The following is an 11,162-nucleotide window of genomic DNA, read 5'->3' on the forward strand; positions in this document are numbered from 1 at the left end:
AAAAAAAAAAAAAAAAAACCTTCACACACTGTTATGTGATTCACTCTGACACAACCAAACATACACAACATTAAATCACCATGTTGTGAAACTGCCTGAGTCTGTCTGGAGTGGTATAATTAGAAGCTTTTCACAGCTATCGCTCAAATCAGCAGTTGCTGTCAGTCGACTCCTGGTTTTCTGTCATGGTCACGTCTTTGTCTGCTTGGTGAATCACATCGACATCGCTTCCTTTTCTGCTCTCTGCAGGTTGTGGTTTGGTGACCTACTTGTTATTCAGAAAGTGTAACATTTTTCTGGCTTGTCACCTCTTTGCTTCCCACAGATATCATTGATTTGCATAGATGTCTGTTTGAAGCCACCAGCAAATCAGCACAAAGAACACATTATTCTGTGTGAGCCTGCAGAAGTGCTGATCTTTAAACTTTATAGATCGTGGTTTTTTTCATGAGATGTACAGTGAGAAAAAATAGTGTTGAACACGACATTTGTTTCTGTAAATATATTTTGAGACTTTTGACACAAAGTTTATGAGGTTTGGAAACACCACAAGTAATCCACCAGTTATTGTTTATTGTTCAGATGTGTTTTCCATTCTTCTAAACAAATATTGAAAGCTCTCGCAGGCTTTCATTGAGTGGACCATTCCACCAGTATATACTTTTCATATTTATGTCTTGATTGAAGAAGATGACTTTGTATACCTTTCTATGACCTGAATGTGATTCTCGGGGGGCGGGAGGGGTTTTGGGGTGGAAGCATTTTCAAGAGGGGGATCATGCCTTCCCCGTGACCCCTCTTGGGGGCGCCACGGATCAAAGTAGCATAATCGCTGCTACAAACGCTGTTTTCTCAACTGACAAGGCAACTTGAGTCCAAAATACACTTTAGAAGAGCACTGCTTATGGCTGGCACACAATGTATGCACAGTTGCAAAAATTTTGGAAGCATCTGAGGTAGGAAAAAAAAAAGGCAGATGCATGGTGATGTCTATGTCACCACTGCTGTTTTCCTCAATTTCATGCCCACTGAGCAGTGAAGCAGGTGCTCACAAGTCCACTCGCGGTTTTGATCCCATAATCCTCCTCTGCAGGTTTGTGTTTACATCATGGCCTCCAAGTGAGTGTCTAACATCCCTCCTGGAGATCTCACTTTCACTCCTCCTGGAGGGACATAAATATTCACCCTGAAGGACAAAATCTAAGCTGATAAACTGTTCATTTCATCTTTTCTAAAAAAAAAAGAAAAGAAAAAAACGCAATTTGCTTCAGATTTAATCTGTTATTGGTGTACAGGGGAAAATAGATTTGTGCTAAATAAATTTGTGTCAACTAATAAGTTATTGAGAGCCTGTTAATGAATTTGTGTTTTTTGCAAAACCAATCTTGCTAGAATTTAACTAATTAAAAGACTTATCCAAACTGATAATTTCTTTGACATCCATTACTTACATTATGATGAGCTGACATTAAAAGCAAAACAATAATTGTATTAATTAGGAAGCTAGATCAGTGTTTGAGGAATGAACAACTTTAGTAAATATGACCCGTCAAGATGTAACATTTAACCAATTTTATTTTCTCATTTGCTCATTGGCAGAATGTCACTTGCTAAGGCTTCAGTCAAAATAGCTTTTAGCTTTACAAAATAAAAGCCTGAAACCTAATTTATCCTTCCTAGTCCGCTCTACTGCCTGTACCCACTAAGGTTTGCTTGGACATCTGTGGATCTCTGTTTGCAGCCCAGATTGGTACAGTTATTGCCCCACTTGGACAATAATTCTAATCAGAATGAATAAAAACACACTTTTAAAATAATTATCAGAGATTTGACATTTTGTTGTTTAGCCTTTACTTTCTTCAAAGTAACATAGCCCTGAAAAAACATATTTGTAACCATAATTTTGATAAAAAGGTGCACTAAGATAAAAAAAAGTATATTCAGGCAGTAGATGTGTAATAAAATCCACAAAACTCATTTAGTTTTTTACATTTTAAACAATAACTTGACATTTCATCCCAATGAAATTTAACTGCATCATTAGTGGAAATTACAACTTTTGCTGAAGGAGTCTGTTTGTCCTCTTGTCTCACTGTTGGTTGACTGATAGAAAATAATTTCATTCTTCGAGCCTCTGAGAAAAAAAGATGAGAAAAGAAAAGAAGAAGAATGTGTTAGTTCTATTTGCCTCCCTGTGGTCTGCAGTGGTTTGCCAAAAGGGAAAGTATTAGTTCACATTTTTTTAACACATCGGTGACTTTAATTGGGAGACAGTTTCATCTGGGGGCTATCAATAAGGAGGACACACCGGATTGGGAACCGTTGCATGCCTTGTTCTGCAGGGGTAATTTCATTGGGATTGTCCACAATCGGCTTTCCTGCCTCTTTCTATTACCCTCAGAAGTGGCACACAAATAAACAAGGTGAAATGAATGTGAAAAGCTAAGCAGACGGGGTGTTACTGGGAGTTTCTGCTGACAAGTTTTCATGGTTGGGTGAACGTTATTGTAACAGATCGTGTTTTTGTTTTTGACGTTTATTGAGGTGTGAGAAAGTTTTCTTTTTTCTTTTTTCAAAAAAAAAGAAAAAAGAAAGAAAAGGGGAAAAAAAGTACAGAGTGCCCAGTTTTGAAGAATTACCTAACTTGGAAATTAACCAAGGCAAAATGTGGGCAGAAAGAGAACTTGTTTCATCTGCATGCCGTCCTCAGCTTGTTGAGTGTTTTCTCTCTGCTAATAATGTCTGTTGATTTAAATAAAAAAAAAAATACAAGTTTGGTTTTCTATAAAAAAACAAACAAAACTAAGTCAATTACTAAATGTGAAACCATAACAAACCGCGTTGCTCTTTAGTTCAGCACCACGACGTTTCACATGAGTATAGGTTGACATGAATGTAGGATGAAAAGGAATGCACTGAAAGTGAAAAATATATTTGTTTGTGTGTGGTTATGGACAAAATGTGCATTTTTCCACCCACCACAAACTACTAAATGTTTGCAAAGTTTAGTTGGGCTTTTCTTTGCAGCTGATGAGGTCAGTTGAAACAGATGGTTAAGATGCTCATCTTTACTAAAATGAAAAATTTAATGTTTTTCAAACAAAATTGGTGCAAAAAGCAGAAAGGAAATTTGATCAATCCATGAAACATAAATTAATGTTTAACCTCGGTCAAAACAATGCATAAACATTGTCACACATACAGCAGCTTAATTCTGTTCTTACCTTCAACGGTCCACACAAAGCAAAACATCTGCTTAAATCAACCCACTGTGGTCAGTAACCGTATTGCAAATCATCACAAACTTTTGTTTTTACTGAAACAACAGCTGACACGGATCATGAAACCCCTTTCAGACATTTCCAGAAAATATCCCACTCACATCTATCATTGTAGTCGCTACCATCTGGGGGACTTTCATCCGTTCAGCAAGTCTTCCGGCTTCCACAAAACATGTATCTTCCTGCTCAAGCCGTCTCTCCTTTTTATACATTTCTTTAGAGGAAAATACCAACGTGTCCTTCTCTGTCCTTCATATCTTTCCTATGAGATGTGGTTGGTTACAAAAACATGAGATTACTTTTTTTAAGGATTATGTGAATAAACCGCAAGAAGCAATTAAGTCAAATGGGAATTAAGATGTGTTTGTGTCTATTTCACACTTCAGCTGCCAGTTTGTGTTCAGGAGCAAATCTAATTAATCCTGCACAATTGTAATGAAGTCATAATATTGTAGTTTTCATGCAAGACTATCTCTCACATAAAAACTGCTATTAGTCCTTATTTGTCTTTCTGTTGTGCTTAGTTTCAACGCTCTTTTATTTAAATTGCATCTGGTACATACAAATATTTTATTTTTGTAAACTAATTACTGAACATTAGTCATTCATAATTAATCTTAGTTATGTTTCTTTTTCCTTTGACTTCAATATTCTGCACTTATTTAGTTTGTGTTGGTTTATCATTTGAGTTTCCACTAAAACAAGAGTAAGAATACGTTTGCAAGGCATCATGGTGCAGAAGACTACCTAAAATTCTTCAAGATCATTAAAAAGCAATCATGTTGACAATGTTTTTACACAAAAAAGATGTGCAGAGAAAGCAAAATGCTGCCATGTTAAACCACTGAAGTGAAAAAATGCAGCCCTCCGGCATAGTTAGTTTTGATTGGTTGCTGAAATGAGACAGAATGAGATGCATAGGAGTGCATCTGCTTCTTGTAAAGTATGCAGAACATATCACAAACGTTGTTTGTTTAAGTCCTCACTAACCGTAAACTGCTCTCTCCGGTGTGAATGTGGATGGTTAATTATGTAAGTCGTTGGTTTTATGTCTAAGTCCACCCTGAGCACAGCTTGTGTCCCTGAAAAGATGATAACCGTCTCACAGCTTTACATCGTCTTTTCTTTGTTGTTGCACATGTAACAGATGGTTCGATTCAAGGAAAACAATAGTTTTTGACAAAATGGACGTCGTTGCTTGGACAATATAAAACAGACTATGTGTATTATTTACTTTTCAACATAGCGTCAAAGGGACCTAATTTAAATGAAAGTAGGAAATGAAATCCTAAATATTGATATATTTTAATATGATATCCATTTGGATATTGATTTCTAAGATATGATACCCACGGCTATTTTCATTCACTGTAGAAAATGACACAAAATCTCTGTTTCTTACATTATGTCATAAAATCATATTGATTGTATTCTACAATACAGCAATTAGAAGAAATCCAAACTGAGCTACAGCAGGAACCAAAGTGATATGACATTTTAACCAACTCTTTCAGTTTGGAAGACAATTCTTCAAAATATAATTTCAAACTGTTTGACTTTTATTTTACCTAAGTATAAATCAGATTTATGAATATTCATTATTCTCTTTTTGACTACTTTTCAGATTTCTTTAGTTTTTCCGTGGCAAGAAAACTCACCAATAATGTCCAAGTCACTAGAGTTTATTTATATCCTTGTGACAATCCTACTCCCCCCAGAACCAAGAATAATCCTGCAAAAGTTTCCCTATGGATTACCAAGTAGTTCCAATTAGGCACCCCGTGGTTCTTTATATGTTTTTAATAGCTTAAACAATATTCCTCTTAAGACTTTTGGGAGCGAAGGAATAGATCCCAAATTAAAAAAATAATATCAGTGAATGTCTCACATAGAAAGAGTTAGGCAATAATGTTTGTGTAACTTCATGAAAGAGGAGGAAATTCAACTTTTATCAGGTTAGAATTAGAATAACAAATTCCAGGTTGCTACATAAATGACTTTAACATCTAGGTCAGGAAAAACCAACTCCAGTCCTTGAGAGTTATTATCGTGCAGCTTTTAGACGCGTCTCTTTTTCACGATCACAGGAGTTTATTTGACCCACATGCAGAATTGAAAACAGAATCAGAGTTAAAGTTAAAAGATTTAGTAACAAAAACAAAAGATTTGCTGGGGAAGTGAGCCTCTAGATTGGATTTGAGTCTTGAGAGAAGGTAAGGGGGGCAAAAGCAGACCTCCAGACATACATAAAAACCCTAAGAAAGTGCAACTAGGGCAACAAGGATAAAAGGGGCAGGATTCTCAAGTTACTTCTAACCTTCTCTCTGTCATGTAAAACTATACATTTTTGGAAGAAAAAATTCAGACAGAAAGAAAGATTTTTGCCCATCTTGAGGTCTTTCTCAATAATATCACTAACAGCTATCATCCTGTTTGTTCTGCTTTCAAAACTCAATTCATACCAGAGCTTCAAAAGGACTATGGATTGTGTTTGACAAAAAAAAGGGGGGGGGGAATAAAAAGCATGATTCTTCTGAAATGCTGGCTCAAGGAAAGGGGTTGAGAGTTTATCACCCTACAGCCTAATCTATTCTTCTTCTCTTTTTCTCCACAGTGCCACCTCCTTTATCTTACAAGTATTGTTATGCCAGAGGGGCTTCTTGGGGGTGCAGGAACTCTCCTACAGGGTAAGCTGATTTTTAACTGGACTGCATTGATGTTACACTGCAGCTCCATGGACAAAACCGTTTCCAGCTGAGGAACATGTCTTAAAGAAAAACTGAATTATTTGGGCAAGAAGAATGTTATCAGATTCAGCAGAGTCCATGAATGTGTGTGTGTGTGGATGTGACCAGAGCCATGTCTCATATAAGAAAGCAGGGAGAGAATGGAGCTGAAAGGTGGAGAGAAGAGAGAAACAGAGGGAAGGTAAAACCTGAGAATACCCCTTCCACCCTCAAGTGAATCCTCAGTGTGCTGAGCTGAATCTTAATGGACTCCACTGTCAGATGCAGGGTTTCACCATTCAAGCCTCCGCACAGAAAGGATACACGCACGCACGCACGCACGCACGCACGCACACACACACACATGCACACATTTTCACACAAAGGACTCAGTCAGGGGAGGGAAAATGCACCAGTGCAGATAAAGTAGATACATTCTTTCACAAATTTGTGTTTTTGTGCAAAACTAATGTCAGGGAAAATGTGGTGATTGCAGTTTTATCAACCAATATTCAATTATCTGTCCTCAATATTCCAACAGGCCTGCAGGTCTGGCTCGAACAGGCTACACTTGTTTTGCTCATCGCCTGATAGTGAAAATGGGTTTTAAATGAATCTGATTACATGTGCACTTTTGTTGGTGAGTTGGTGTGTGAATTGTCAGCAACCACAATCTTAAAATCAATTAAAAATGTGGCCTTGGGGAAAACTTTTTTTTAATGTTTATGGAAAACGCTGACACATATTTCCACTGCTTGACAGAAAAGCTAATAATTCACCCTAAACGTTCACTAGTTATTATATCTAATTTGGCAAATGATTGTGTCAGTTCATCCTCCATTTTGTCTGTTTTTGTTTAAGAAATGCCAAATCTACCGTTCATGCTGTTGAACAAGTCATTTATCCCACATATTTTACAACTAAATGACTTTTATATATTTAAAAATATACCAACATTATGCAAACATTTGTCGACACGTATACCTACATCTAGAAAAGTAAAAGTTGATTAACTGTATTTGCACTCCTGATGTTTAGCTATCACACATTTCAAGATTTCCAACTAATCTGATTAGTAATATTTATTAGTTCTTTATTCAAAAATCCCTCCATGAAATATTTTCTGTGTTATTGGCTGCACCAGGAGGCTCACCGTGTCCTCATTAGAACCAAAGCTAGGGAAGGTTTCAGTTTCTGTAAATAAGCCAGAAATTAGGAAAGCACCACTTCTCTCCCTCTGAGATCGAGCGACATTCCTGCACGCTGATGAATATGTTGGCATTTTCTTTCTTGAGTGCTCAAATTCAGGAGACCCTGACACCACCGCGCTGCAAATGCATTCATAAGTGCACATTTGCATAATGACATATTATGTTGTTTACAATAAGGAAACAACAATTAGATGCAGGTTGTGGAGCTGGGGAGCAGAGGTACACCTGTCACAAAGTGAGTGAATGTAATTTATGTGTTTTATTACAGGCAGTGATCGGTAGGCAAATAAACACTAAACTCGCTCTGTGCAAGTCGGTCTGATTGTAGCAGTTCATAAAAGAATGGGCTCTCAAACTAAGTATTTTTAAATATGTTTGATGGTGTGTTTCATAACAAATAGTTTGACTCCAGAGCACACAGTAATTAGATAATATTTGTAAATGAAAAACAAAATTATGTTTACAGTCTACCTCACTGGCACATGCCATTTTCATTGTATTATGGTTTTACTTATCAGTGCTGCTAATAACAAAAATGCAAGCATGAGAGAGGTAAAATATAATCCATAATTTACAATGCAAGTGAAAAACCATGTTTATGAAAACTCCTGGGGTTTCTCTGAGAGATAAACTCCATTGAAATTCAGGGACTGACCTGATGGTGCTGTTTAATCATTAAATAATTTGTGCTCCTGCCACAGATAGTCCATGTTTAAAGAAAAAGCCAAATTATGCAGTAGATGTGCAAAAACAAATGTGCATGGAGACCTCATTAATACAGACGGTCCAGAAGTAAAGCAGTACGTCGGGCTGGTGCCGGTCCTTTTCAGCTGGAGCCGAACATCTGTGCACACATACATTATGTCCACTGAGGACTGACCACACCACAGCTCCCATTCTGCTGTTGGCTCTGCAGTTTGGGCCGAAGATGAACGTTAGAAATGGTTGAGCTTCAGTCAGCAAACAGCTTCCAGTCTCCCTTCTCCTCCTCTTCTCTCACCAGACTGAACTTCTGTTTACATCTCAGACAAAAAAAGCTTGTTTATTGTTAAAAGTACTAAAACTTAAGTTGCTCATTAAATATTTACTGTGTGTGATCATCTAAAAAACATCCATCAAATATATTTTATTTGTCATATAATTTTATTTTGATGTATTTTTAATATATATCATCTTTATTATGTCATTTAAATGTTTTTATTATTTATAAACCATAAATAGCTGAATGTAAAAATCCTGAATTAAAGTTCAGATTTATTATATATTAAAAGTGTGATTTTTAGAACATTAAATTATTTCAGCTTTTAGTTTCCTACTTCATCGTCCTGCGTTGCAACACATTGTGAGTGTTTCTGTCCCCCTCATCCACTAACAATGTTAATCAATCAAATATTAGGATAAAACATACCGATAGGTTAAATTAATTAATCACAAGAAATATGAAATTATTCAATAAAGCATGGTTTTATAAATCTGCTTGTTGGCATATTTATATTAATACAGTTTTCATTATTATTTTTCTTTCTTTTGAAACCGTCACATAAATATTTGATAAGTTATTTATATATTTAATTGAGGCACTTTAGCCTCTTTATAAAATTCATGGAGTGCTGCAGTAGAGAATAACCATTAAGCTGCTGTTTCTAGGTGGGAGTCAGTGGTCATGTGCATGGACTCAGACCGCATCTCCAATAGAAAGTGCCGATCTCCTTATTTTAATTTGCTGTAGACTTTCCCTCTTCACTTTTACTGTCATAAAACATTAATAAGCGCAAGCTCTGTATGTGCTCTCCTAGCGGCCAAACAGCACCTTGGCATGCCAAATTGAGATCAGTTAAGAATTGAAAATGGCAGCACAAGAGTCACTTCAACAATGCTACCCGAGCCAGCAGTGGCTGTCAAATGCTGTCCAGAAAGTGACTGTTGATTTTGGAAAGTTCCCACTGGAACAGCTGTGCAGTCATAATGAGTTTGGAAAAGGTGTCTGTTTCACTTGCCTGGCTGAATGTGGATACAACCCAGATGGTAAATTGCGTGGTGAAAGGAAATAAGTTGTGTTAATATAATAAAGATTTAAATCTAAGGCTGAACATACGGTGAGAAAACCTGAGAAGATGATATGAAGCACGACACAATGTCCGGTCTCAGGAGATCAGTAGGATGGTAGCTGTGTCCCCACGGGTCAGGTTGGTTCTGCACCAGTGTTGTCTAAAGCCTGAAGCAATGATTAACATGATAAGCCTTTAGATCCGACAGTAGGTTTCATATGAGATATTTTATACATGTTGTTGATTATAATTACTTCATTTTTCCAATGTGTTGTGTTTAAGTCAGAAACCTCCTGTAAAGATGCAGGTGTCGGATTGATTTTTTATTTATTATTATTTAAAATCTTGATGAAATAACTCATGAGACGAGGACGAGGCTGCCTTTACAAATGCTTTGATATTATGCATGTCTGCATATTCATAGTAGATATACAAAACAGACAGTTTGCTAGATATGCTTTATGGATGCTAATTAAATTCATATTAGTAAACATTTGATTTTTCTTTCACTATGATGGCATCCATAATCAGAAGAATGAGAAAATGTTCTTTTGTTCCTCACAGTTACAACTGAGAGTCTGTGCTGCATATTTAGGATTTTTGGCTGTTGCTGAAATTGCTCAGAAAATACATGTGATAAAATCCTCTGCTTAGATGAGGTTTCAACTTTTTTTTTTAGAAGATCTTAGTCTTTCTTCTTTCTGCATCTCATCTTCTGCAAGAAATAAACATGCCTTTGCTAATGTGTCAACAACATTCTCATCACCACTGAAGTCAGACCACATCAAAGCTCTTCAGCTGTGTGTCATTCACTTCCGTGCAAAGGCTTCATTTACTTGATGATCGTCGTGAGTGATGTTGTGTAGATTTGCGGTATCCGTCTCAGCTGGGCCCTCGCCTCAGGCTGCGTCTGACAGGGTGGCCCCCATTCACAAACTGACACCTAGACTGCAAAAATGCAACAATCAAAACCACTTAAGCGTGATCAGTTTGGCTCATCTTTATGTAACATCAGCTGTCAGAAGAATTAACAGATGGAGAAGCAACGTGGCTGCAGGACGAAGGTCTGTAAATGCTGTCGGAATGCTTATTTCCAACAGTTGCGTAACTATTACAATGCTCTGCAAAACTTTTCATGTCCCTTTGAACTTCTTCACATTTCATCAAGTTACAGCCACCAAACTCAATGTATTTTACAGGAATTGTAGGTGGTAGACAAACATAAAGTACATACCGTACATACAAATATTTTTCATAAATAGAAATACCAGTGAATATCTCTACCAGCTTTGAACACAAACATTTAAATTGTTGCCCATTCCTCTTTGAAAACGTAGCTCAGTCTGGATTCAAGTCTTACCACATGTTCTTTGGAATGTGACAGACCCAGTCTCAAATCCTTTGCTGCATAAAACAGACGTTCTGCATTAAACTCCATCCTTATTCCCATCTGCTCTGACCTGCTCCTACATCAGTTCTGATAATAATAATAATAATAATAATAATAATAATAATAATAATAATAATAATAATAATAATAATAATAATAATAATAATAATAATAATAATAATAATAAAAAGTATTTCCAAACCTTAATGCTTCTGCCACCATGTTTGATTTAACTGATTTGAATGAAAACCAAGCAGTTAAACTTTAGACTCATCTACACAGAATAAATTCTTTCACGTTTGTCGTGTCATTACTTGTGATATCCATGAAAGTTTGAGGCTTTAATATTAACACGACCTGAATGTTAAAAGGATATGAATCTCACCTCCTCTTCTCTCAGGAGTCATTTTCTCCCTTTGCTCTTTTCATCTTGGGTCATCTGCTTCTACCAACACCTCAGGCCTGTGTGCTGAAGTCAGTCTCTCTTTGGTGAAATTATTTTATGC

Source organism: Poecilia reticulata, linkage group LG9 (assembly GCF_000633615.1).
Source record: "Poecilia reticulata strain Guanapo linkage group LG9, Guppy_female_1.0+MT, whole genome shotgun sequence".
NCBI classification, from domain to species: Eukaryota; Metazoa; Chordata; class Actinopteri; order Cyprinodontiformes; family Poeciliidae; genus Poecilia; species Poecilia reticulata.